Genomic DNA, 9,480 nt, shown 5'->3' on the forward strand with positions numbered 1-9,480 from the left:
AGAAGAAGAAGAAGAAGAAGAAGAAGAAGAAGAAGAAGAAGAAGAAGAAGAAGAAGAAGAAGAAGAAGAAGAAGAAGAAGAAGAAGAAGAAGAAGCGGCGAAAGTACTGTTTGGTAAGAAAGAAAGCATACATGAGAAAGAATATGATCTGATAAGCAACTTCATACTCTGGAAAAGAAAATAGAAGGTCTTAGTTTAGAGAATAAGCAGAGAGAAACCACTGTGGGCTGGACCAGATTCATCTTTTCTAAAATAGGGGTCTGATGAAGCCTAGGGGAGAATATAAGCTTCTGTCTTTTCTGGGAGTGGGTGGGTGCTGAAAACCACAGGGGATAATGTGAAAAGCACTGAACAGTACTCACAGGTCAGAACTGAAGCTGCCAGCATGGGGCTGGAGAAAAGACATTTAGTCTGAGAGTCCTGTAGCAGACATGGTAGACTTGGTAATGAAAGGGGTGTAGGTAGGTCTATTGGGTCCCCTATACTTGTGGATACCTGGGGCAGGCTTTCCAGGTTACAGGACTGGCATCCATGGTAATCAGTGCTGGAAGTGAACTTTATCATCAGAGATGGGCTTCTATAACACTTTCACTTGTGTTGAGGACTGTGAACCCCCATACCCTGAATTTCCTATAAACAACTTGTTATGTTTGCAGCTGCTCTAAGCAAAACAACTTGTTTTCCTGTGTTTTCAACTGCTCTGAGCACAAGACCCTCAGGAGTTCCTGAAGGCAGGGGAGTGGTTTCTGGTGGGTTTGGTTGGGGCGTGGCTATCTGTTAAGAATACCTATATAAGCTGTCCTGGAACACAATAAAGGGGGTGTTTTGGGGAATTCAAGGATGACCCATGTCTCTGTCTCTGTGTTTCAATCTCCAGCCCCTTGCCCAGCTTGCGAAAGGTCCCATAATGTAGGCAATGCCTTATAGGCGTAGTACCATAGTATACAGTATATGTACTACAGGCACTACAAGACGGTAGTACATGTAGTAGAGCGTACGCTACACACTTGGAAACCAGCAAGCTCAGTTTGGACAAAATACATTTGCTCTAGAGTAAATGGGTTTCAATTGGTAACGGAGGAGTTATGCTAGGAACTTTAAATTTGGGAAATTATACACAAATAAATGATGGCAGAGGCCTGCTTAAAAACTAATTCACTCTCAGGTACTAGACTGAACCTCGAATAACTACAAAACTAATATAGCAGATGTTAAAATATAGCAACTGTCCCATTGGAAGCCCACTGGAAGCCAGTTAAGCAAATTGACACACTCAACTTCTTGATTTACCATCTCCCTGTACCTCTGTTATGGTCTTTATCTGGTTCTAACCTCCACATTGAAAATCTCCCTTCTAATTCTGACTTCAAAATGTCTATAAAGTGCGTACCACTGGCCTTCAACCTGGTGAGATGCTGGTGAAACTGGGGGTGCTAGCCTAACATGATCAGCAGGGTGCTGACCTTTCTCTGTCCATCGAGTGACATCTAGTGTCACTGGGAGTCCTCCCTCGACAGTTATTTAAATGATAAATGGACAGAAGATAACTGGACTGTCTCTTGATGGCTAAGGGCCAAGCATTGTGATAGCATCAGTTTTCTAGAGATGGGTTTAAGAACAGGAATGCTGGAGCGTTTAGCTCTGAGGAGGTGTGTCCAATATTCTGACATTACGGTTCAACACAGTCATCTACAAATGTGTTTGACCTCCCTTAAACCTACTCTAGGAGAGATGTGGCCCATGAGCCATAGGTTGAACACACCTGGTAGAAGTTCCTAATTAAATATATGCACTCTTCACATAAGGAGAATGGGTTCAACCAGTATAGGAAATATATTACAAAGAAAAAAACAGGTGAATGGCTAAAGAAGAGCCCACCATGCTCTGCTATTGGGATCTGTGTTATCTGTGGGCCCTGCCTCTTCCCTAGGAGGGAAGGCTTAGGCAGGGAAAAATCCTTCATCCACAAGAGTGGTGCTTGGGCAGTGAACTATGAAATACGGCAGAGATGTCAGAGATCCTCCTAAACCTAAGCCAGAGAAGCCTACTCAAGCAATGGTTTACCAATAGCTGAGCATCACCCTACTTCTCCTCTTCCTCCTGACCCTCTTCCATCTCTTCCTCTTCCTCCTCCTGCTCTTCCTCCTTTTCTTAACTGTTTTCCCTCTTCCGCTTTTTACTTTTCTCACCATGGTCTGGCCAGAGTGCTGCTTTTGTACCCATCGTTACCTCAGCAGGGGCAGCACTGTGGGAAGCGTCTTTGTTTAATTTTCATTCCTGAGAAAAAATTAATTCATTTTCCCATCTTTTCTATTTTCCTTCTATCTTTCTTTGCTTGCTTCTGTCCTCCTTTTTCCTCTCCATTCTTCCTTTCCTTTCTGCCACCTTCTGCCTTCTTTCTTCCTCTCTTCTTCCTTTGCATCTTGTTCCTCCTCTCTCTTTTCTCTCTCTCCTCTCCTCTCTCCCTCCCTCCACCCCTTCCCAAGGTCATTTTTGCTCAGTTAACAAAGCTGCATTTTCCTCTCACTCCATTTCTTGTTTTTTTCTCCTCCTTATTTGTTATTGCTCTGGAAACTTGGGAGTTGTTCCTACAGGAGCCGTCTCTCTGCCTCACAGGGCTGAACACACAGATGATGTTCCCCTAATGCTCCCTGAATCAGAACAGGCTTGGGCTTGTCTGGGTCAACACATGTGTCCACTAACCACTGACCCAGGTGGACAGACACTGCAACTACAGCTAACGACTACCAGGAAGGGAAGGTGCTGCACATGGTTCCAAGAGGCAAGCCTGAGTCAATAACATCAACTCTTAAACCAATTCTATATAGTAGGAACAATCAATCTCATTTTCAGCAAAGGTGCACAAAGCCCAAAACACGTGACTAAAAGGTAGAGCTAGGATTTGAACCTAGGATATTTGTCTTCAGTCTCAACCACTACACCACGCTAAGAATGATTATAATTTACTGTAATTTATGAATGTAAAAATAAACAGAAAAATGCATGATCAAATTAAGGGCTTTTTTATTTTGTAATAAATCTGTTCACACAACTCTTTGGAAATAAGTGACTGTTTGCTAGGTAACCCCTCTGGGGGATAGGCATGCAATCTTTTTTTTTTTTCAGCTTCCCTTGCAACAAAGAATAAAGCTACCACACCTAGCTCTAATCAACACTTAAGAAAACACTGATTCTGGAAAATTCTAAATTAACAAATATTTTAAATGCCTATGAAATTTTTGTGCAAGCCTTTTGGTTGCACAAATGAATTTAAAGTTTTTCCTCACCTACAATTAAACTTCATTTTCAGGGTAATATAAAAACAGAATTTGGTTTATTCTCCTAGTAGAGCAAACTTGAAACAAAATAAAACAGCAAATATTATTATGAGTGGCAGAAACTATTAATGGAGTATTGATATTTTTGCATCCATTAGGAAGAGAGTATTCAATCCAGAGTATGCTGGGCTCCTTCCTCACTCAGGATAAAGGACACTTCCTCTACCCCATTCTCCTTCCACCTGGGAAAGTGGGGGAAATCTTGGCAAGTGACTGCAAAATCCCATTTTGTTCTTCTTGAAATCAGATGCGTGTCCTCTTTGTTCTTGAAGTCACTGCTCCATGCCTGTAATTTTTAACAACCCTTCCTTCACAAGACGCTTAGTGGCAGGCACAAAAGTTGCCAAGAGTTCAAAATCATCGCAGGTCGTAATGGATTCTATCTGAGTGAGAAGCTGCTAAAATTGTAACAAACCACGCAATTTCACATGGTTGACATGTGAACCAGGGAATGGAGGTGAAATGTAAGCTTTTCAAGGGATGTTAGCTGCTATCATTGAGGAAAGATATATTTAAAAAAGTCTGTCAGTAAAACTATGGATGTGTTCACTAGGATATGGGGTAAAAAGCCAGATGGAAAAACGATGGGACAGAAAACAAAAGGGCAGACAATTTGAAGTCTCTGTTTAATAAACACAGCTGGGATGCAGCTGAAGCCAGGAGATGGGGGAGCTACCTTTCCAAACTCACAAAGAAAATCTGCTTACGGTAACAGGGAAACTGAATATTTGGTGAATGGACACTCTCAAGCCAAGAAATAGGCATGGCTGTTTATTCCCAACAGCTTGTAGGATTAGCATTCAAGAGAAACTGTAAAAGTTCATGGCTGCCTGGGGAAGACATGCACCGACGTTCTCTGGAACACTCTGAATGGAGAAAGAAGAATGATCCAAACTGCAGCTCAAATGCCCTAGAAAGGGCAGTTATCAGAAGCGTCGATGTTTGTGCATGTGTGCTGCTCTTTACCAGGAATGTTGGTTGAGGCTGCTAGCTAGTTCCCAGTCGCTTAGCCCCGAAATAATCACAAAGAAACTGTATGATTCAAATCACTGCTTGGTTCATTAGCTCTAGCTTTTTATTGGTAACTAGTATATTAATTTAAACCATTTCTATTAATCTGTATATCACCACAAGGTCATGGCCTACCAGCAAAGTTTCAGCATATCTATCTCCAGTGGAGGCTCCATGGTGGCTCTCTGACTCTGCCCTTCTTTCTTCCAGCATTCAGCCTTGCTTTCCCTGCCTACCTAAGTTCTGCCTTGCTACAGGTCCAAAACAGTTTTTTTTTTTTATTCATTAATGGTAATCACAGCACACAGAGGGGACTCCCACATCAAAGGAAGCCCTGTGGTTCTATTTCAAAGGCACCATATCTTTTTACTTAATCTTTTATCCTAGATGATCACATTTGTGAGACAAATCATCCAACCAAAGCCATTCTTTGCTAAAAATGTAACTGGTACTCTATTATCTCAGAAAATAAAGACAGCAACATGAATAGGTTTTAGGTCTTTCTGTTGGTCAACTTTAGCCATGAAAATGTTGACTGAAGTGCATAATATAAGGGTTTATTCTAGGGCCTAGAGAGACAGCTCAGCTAGTAAAGTGACTGCCTTGCACACACAGCACAGGGACATGAGTTCAATTCCTGGGACCCATGCAAAGAAAGCTAACTGTGGTTTGCACTCAGAAGCCTAGAGCCAGGAGACAGAGGCAGTTAAATATCTAGGGTTTCCCAAAGAGTCCTCTAAGACCACCTGACAAGATCCTGGCTAAGGAGAGACCCTGCCTCAAAAAAAAAAAAAAAAAAAAAAAAAAAAAACAAGGTGGATTGCACCTGGGGGATAGCACGCAAAGTTAAAGGTTGTTTTCTGGCTTCTATGTGGTCACCAGTCTTCCTTCCCTTCAATCCATGCTGTTGTTTAAATCATTCAATTGTTCTGTCCTAGAGATGACCACTGGACTCAACATTGGAGCCTTAACTAGGAGGTCAGATCATCTAAAGGCACCATTGGTCTGTGGACTATCTGAATAAAGAAATCACTATATTTTATAACCCTTTAAAAAAACAATCTCACACTCACCTTCATCCAGAAACCTTACACAACAACTTTAAGGGGTAAGCAAATCTATCCTCAAAAACCAAGAACAAGAAATAGAAATATGGGTGTATTCTTAGGTGTCAACCCCCTTTTATTTTATATAGAAATCATTTATGGAGTATCTGTGTCTACAAACTCCTATTAAAAGCCCCAGGATGAAACGTAGAGATGCATGAAAAGCAGTCCTCCTCTTGGATTGAGAACCAGCAATAGTCAAACACTCAGGGCTTTGAACAAGTCTGTGGGAGGAGATGAGAAAGTGAGTGGGTTAGGAGCGCTAATTTACTGAATGCCATTTTGTTAAGTTTAACTGGACTAAAATGTTCTGCCTGCCTCGTGCTGGGCTGCTAGAACCCCCTGAAACCGTACACACTAGCTAATTGACAGAAATGCCTTTCTGAGATGCTAAGCTTGGAGTAGGACCCAGCAATACGACTGACCCCAGAACTCACGGTCTTAACCATCCTCGGTGGGGATGAAGAGGAAAAGACTCTAACAGAAATGCTGAGCATGCTAAAGATACCAACAGTGTTCAGATTTTAGTGACCATTTCAGCCCAAATTCCCTAATTCTGGGTGACAATGAAAAATCATCCCTCGTGTAAACACATCATCCCTCATGTAAACACGTCTTCCAAACAGTAACTGTTTTACAAAATCTTAGAACTCTCCTCAATCTTAGAAGTGCCTGGAGCAATCTCCTTTATAGTAAAAGCTCTCATAAAGTCTCAACTGAATGACACTGAACCCACAATAGGGATATTACGTCCCCATTGGGATGACATGATGAAGTTCCCTGCTCACAGGACGGTGGAAGAACACTAACCTGGGTGGTCACTGACTACTTTGTTAATGGACTAGCTTTTTAGCACACCCCTTTGATCTTTGATGTGACATACCAAGCATATAGGGTCATGCCATAGTTACTCTCTTTTAGTTTTAATAGTCTCAAAGTTCATGGAGAAATTAGAAAAACAATGGCCATTCACCCAGCTATCCACCTGCCAATCACTCAATCACTCAAAAGGAAAAAGAGAAGCTACTGCATTTACTGTATGCTAGGCCTGTTGGTTGCAAGTTGAGAGAAGCCTTGAGAAATATCTTGGTCCTCAAACAGCCGCAATGAAAGGATGAGCTCAGAGACACATCAAAAGACAGCTAACATGTGTCAGGTCAAAAATAGAAGAAGGAATTGCGGTGACCCCAGTGACTTGGGAGGGGCGATGACCTCTGACCTGGCTCTTAAAGGATGCTTACCATCTAGTCACGTGTGCCAGTCTTCAAGGAAAAATGCTCTCCTAATGCAACTTTGGCCAAAGTAAGATGGCCACAACGACCACTCCTTCTAAAAGGTAAAATCTGGCCATGCATGGCGGACCACACCTGTAATGTAAGCACTCCAGTGTTGAGCTGGGAGGATCTTGGTGAGTTCAAAGTCAGCTTGAGACATGGTTGACATACTGTCTCAAAGAAAGAAGGGTGGAGGAAGTACGCCAGGTGTTGGTAGAACACCAGCCTCCCGTGACCAAGGCCTTGAGTGTCATAACATGAAGAGAAGAAAGGCTTGGAAAAAAGTCCATTCATTTTCTAAAAGGTTCATTGAATAGTTTAGTAAATAGTTACTAGCACTTTTAGCCAAGTCAGAGAGACTCTGACTCTTTGAGAAACTGAAAACAGAGTAAGTGGGCCGGCATTGAGACCCCACTTAAAACTCAGTTTACATAAGTGTATGATATGGCTGTGGATGATATGGTGAGATCTTAAAAGGGTTTCTCTGGGAGCTGGTGGATGACTGTTAGTGAACCACCTGTTCAATAAGCATGGAGTCCTGAGTTCAGATCACCAGCATCCCCATGAAAGCGTGGAAGAGAGCACTTAAAATTCTAGCCCTCAGGGATGCAGAGTTAGGCAGATCCCAGAAGCTCCTGGGCCAGCCAATCTGGACAAACCAAGGAGTTTCAGGCTCAATGTCTCAAAAAATAAAGGTGGAGAGTAGTTAAGGAAAGACTCTCAGTGTGGAACTCTTGCTTCTACATGTCCTCCATCTTCATGGGAACTCCTATGCACACACCCACACTAACAAGTACTTGTACCACACAGACTTAGCACACACAAAAAAGGAGGAGGGGGGTAAGTGAGAAGGAGGAAGAAGAGGAGGAGGAAGGTAAAGGGAAGAAGAAAGAAAGAAGGTGATGTTTGAATTGGAGACCTAGACTCTATTCAGAATGACCTTTTGCAAAGTGGTCCTTACTTTCAAAAGGAAGGGAGGAAAGAAGGGATGGAGGGAGGGAGGAAGAGAGAGCAAATGCGGCTTTTGTCCATGTGTATTTTGTCTCCAAGGATCTCAGGTTTTATGTGGAGTTAGTTGACCATGTTGAAGGCACCAATTGTTACATGAGGAGCAGGTCCCTTGTTTTACCCAGCCGCCTGGCTAGCTTACACCCGAAATAACCACACAGAAACTGTATTCATTAAAACACTGCTTGACCCATTAGCTCTAGCTTCTTATTGAATAATTCTTACATCCTAATTTAACCCATTTCTATTAATCTGTGTATTGCCACATGACTGTGGCTTAATGGCAAGATTCTAACCAGCGTCTGTCTCAGGCAGAAGATCCATGGCATCTCCCACCCTATCATTCTTCCCAGCATTCAACTCTGTCTTTTCTGCCTACCTAAGTTCTGCCCTATCAGGCCCAAAGCAGTTTCTGTATTAATTAACCAATGAAAGCAATACATGAACAGAAGAACCTCCTACACCAGCAGTTAGCTCCCCAGTGTGCCATGTTAAAAGGTGATAGGACCTACCATATAGACCAGTTACCTAGTCCTTATGGCATTGTGGGGCTCTTTGAAGTGACGAAGGTTGTTCCTACTGAACCCAAGTTAGTTATTATGAGAAAGTTAAAAGACAAGCTTGGCCACTCCCTGGTCTCCTTGGTTGTTTCTGGCCATGTGATGGCTCCATCTTACAATGTGCCTGTCGCTGTGATGCCATCTGCTGTGGTCATCAACAGAGCTGATATTTTTCTCTTTAACATCCAGAACTATAAGCTGAACCAACATCTTTTCTACATAACAATATCCAACCTCAAATATTTGATCATTATAACAAAAAAATGAATAATATAGAAACCACAGACAATGTTTCTTGTTGGTGTTCTTGTCATTAAAAATATCTTTGAAAGTCACTCCTGGAGAATGTGAGTTTAGAGTCCTGGAGATTCGGCAGGGGACTCAGGATGGAAGTGCTACTATGGAAGGGGATTTGTGTGGGCAGAGGCACTGAAGGCAGAGTAAGATAATGAGAGAGACGTCTTCAGCTTTCTTTCCTCTCTTGCTCTCTGTGCTGTGTTCTGCTGTGGCAATTTGGGGGAGAGAGAGGTGTCAAGTGTGAGTCAGAAGCTGTGAGTTCTTGAGAACAAGACCCAAGTCTACTGTGAGCACCACCTCCTGCATCCCAGTGCCTGAACATTGCTGGGGGGGGGGCAGGTAGCACTTCCATAAGGAAAAAAGAAAGGAGGCTTCTGGGAAATACTATCTGTGGGGTTTTCCTTAATACACCCACTGTGGAAAACAATCTGGGAATGTTACAACAAAGTCACACTGGCACCTGCATCCAGTATGACAAACTTTCTTTTCTGACAAACTGTTCATCAGAAATAAAGTCACCAGCATTGAAAAAAAAATTGTGGAAAGAAAGAAACATGGTTGTGTATTGACCAAAAAAATAAGAAGAATCTGAATGTCTAACAATCACTTTGTGATTGTATTATGTGACACCGTGGTATAAGGTACTGTATAGCTCTCTGAGATGCTGTAGCAACATAAAAAAAAACATGGGATATGTTTTAAGTGCTGGGAGGTAGGTTTCAGAGAAATATGTAAACTGGAAGACTCTGTTTTAATAGTGGAAAGAGGGGGAAGGAGAAGGAAGCATATAAGAAGTCAAAGAGTTTGTGTGTTTCCCTTCTTTGAGGTGTGCTGGTGAAGGGTCTCTAGACTCTCTGAATATGGCGGACAATGAGGGCTGCTGAGA

This window comes from Microtus ochrogaster, chromosome 5 (assembly GCF_000317375.1).
Source record: "Microtus ochrogaster isolate Prairie Vole_2 chromosome 5, MicOch1.0, whole genome shotgun sequence".
Lineage (NCBI taxonomy): Eukaryota > Metazoa > Chordata > Mammalia > Rodentia > Cricetidae > Microtus > Microtus ochrogaster.